Genomic DNA, 2420 nt, shown 5'->3' with positions numbered 1-2420 from the left:
AGGGCGGGGGGAGAGGGGCAGAGAGGGGGGCAGGGAGAGGGGCAGGGGAAGAGGGCAGGGAGGGGGGCAGGGGAAGAGAGCAGGGAGAGAGGGGCAGGGGGGAGAGGGGCTGGAGGCAGAGGGCAGACTGCAGGGAGAGGGGAGCTGGCCATGAAGCTATGTCACCTGCGGTAATGGGCTTCCACGCTCTCAAACACTTTAAATCATTTGCTAGAATATGGGAAAGAGACTGGAACGGCTCTGTACCCCGCTGCGGGAGGTGGCTCCTGCTTCCCTGGGCTGGCGGAGGCCAGGCAGAGCCAGGCAGAGCCGGGCATCGCTGGGACAGCCCTGGCCTCTCCCGCTGGAGGAGGCAGAGACCCTGCAGCGGGGGGCACGGGGGAGGCGTTGGGACCCCTGCCAGGGTTTCCCATACCCCAGGACCGAGCTCCGCTTGGTGACAGCTAACAGGGGCTGTGCTGCCTTCCCCTGCATGGGATGGGGACAAAGCTCCGGGAGAAGCCATCTGGGTCTCCAAGAGGGTCTTTCTGCTCTGCGCTCAGGGCTGAAGCCGGGTCTGAGCTCCTGGCCAGCCCCAAGGCCTGACTTGTCCCCGCTCACCCTGATGGCACTGCTGTCCCTTGGTGTGGCTCCTGGCGTCCCCCTGCCCATCCTCGGGACAAGGTGGCCGAGCGAGCTCACCATCACCGCTGGCACATGGCTCTCGCTGCCAACATCACCCCTCGGCCGCCTAATGGGGCCGGATCACCGCACAAAGGACTTATCATGTGGATCACAAACGGCAGGAAGGCAAGAATAAATTAACGCCTGAAATGGGAGTGTGCTGAAATCTAACAATATGGGATTTTTTTAAGTACACAAAAAAGCCCCTTCCATATTTTAATTAAAAGCCTTTCAGAAGAGGAGGCAAGGGGCTGCCATTTACAACAGGCTATTGTCAGGCGCACAAAGCAAACCTTTCTGGAGACAAACTGATTTATTAACCTGCACCTTGCAGCGCTCCCCGGGGCGGGTGAGCCCTGGGCGGTGGGGAGGTGGCAGGGCCAGGCTCCACCTTGCTCTCCCCAGGGTGCCCCAGGGCCAGCAGGGCAGTGCCCGAGGGGACACAGGGGGAGCGGGGATGGAGCGTGCTGCCCCGCAGCTCTCCATCCCTCTGTGCGGCACGGGGCGCAGCCCCTCTCCTCTTCCTTATGGCTCCCATTGATTTATTAATGATTTGGCCAAACAGAAACATTCCTCCAAAGCCCACAATTTAATTTGCTCACCAAAGATGCCAAGTTAGTTTTATTTCTGATTTATGAGCAGGCTCTTCTGTTCCCTCAGCAGCAGAGTGGGGCAGTGATTTATGGGCGTGAGATCAGCTTTGTGGGCACAGGGAGAAGGTCCACTTGCTGGGACCCATCTCTGATGGTGTCCAACAGCAGATGCCTGGAGCATCTTGGTCATGAACAGTCTGAGCCATCCCCACCGCTGGCACAGAGAGGGCACCCCAGCAAACACCATCCATCCCACCTGGGTTTATTGACCCATCCTGTAAACAAAGCTCCCCCTGTGCATGGCCCTGAGAGAGGGATGGAAATGAATTCCCATGGGGGGATCCCACCTTACACAGCCTGTGCTCTCACCCCTGGCTAATTACAGCCTCATTAAGCCAAAGGAGAAGCACCTGCCTGGCACCACCAGCAGACCCAACCTCACTACAAATCTCAGTGCTTCCCAGTGGTTTGGGCTCTCTGATTTTTGTGGTTGTGGGGTTAAGAGAAGATCTATTTATAGCACTTGGGTTCCCAGGGCAAACTTGGGTGCATCCAAGCAAGGGCAGTGCAGAGGTGCCTGATGGTTGGGGTCTCAGAGCATCCATGGAGTTTGATGTTGATGCTAATGGGGTTGAGATTTCAGGTCGGCATTTGCAATTGCATCTGGGGTTCACCAGTTCCAGGTGGATGCTTTTGTTGCACCACTGTGAGGAGGATCTGCAGTTGGAGCCCCCTTCTCCAGCCAGCTCTGGAGGTGGGGGACAGGATGGGGGAGAGGCTGGAGGAGGGCTTGCAGGAGCATCTAGGCTCTCTCTAACACAAACTGCCTTGGCTCTTGCAAATCCTTTCTTTGAACTTTGATTTTCTGTTCACTTGTTCTTCTGCCTGAGGCATTTAGCAACTGTGGGATTGTGAGCAGCTCTGAGCTTCTCTGAGTGGAAGAGATGAGAAGGATGAGATCATGTCCTAGTTGTTTATGCTACAGTGTGGTGCCAAGGTCACTTTGGGTGTCTGCCTTATCCTTTTGGACAGTTCTCCTGGCTCAGGTGAACTTCAAACAGCAAGAAGGGAAGGAGCAGACCTGTCCCCGTGACAGTTAAAAGTGCCTGCGGACCAGGGTGTGGTTTGAAGGATATTTCTTTTATTTGGTGTCTTCTGAACCCA

Source organism: Aptenodytes forsteri, unplaced genomic scaffold (assembly GCF_000699145.1).
Source record: "Aptenodytes forsteri isolate BGI_AS27 unplaced genomic scaffold, ASM69914v1 Scaffold118, whole genome shotgun sequence".
NCBI lineage: Eukaryota > Metazoa > Chordata > Aves > Sphenisciformes > Spheniscidae > Aptenodytes > Aptenodytes forsteri.
This window is presented reverse-complemented; position numbering follows the sequence as displayed.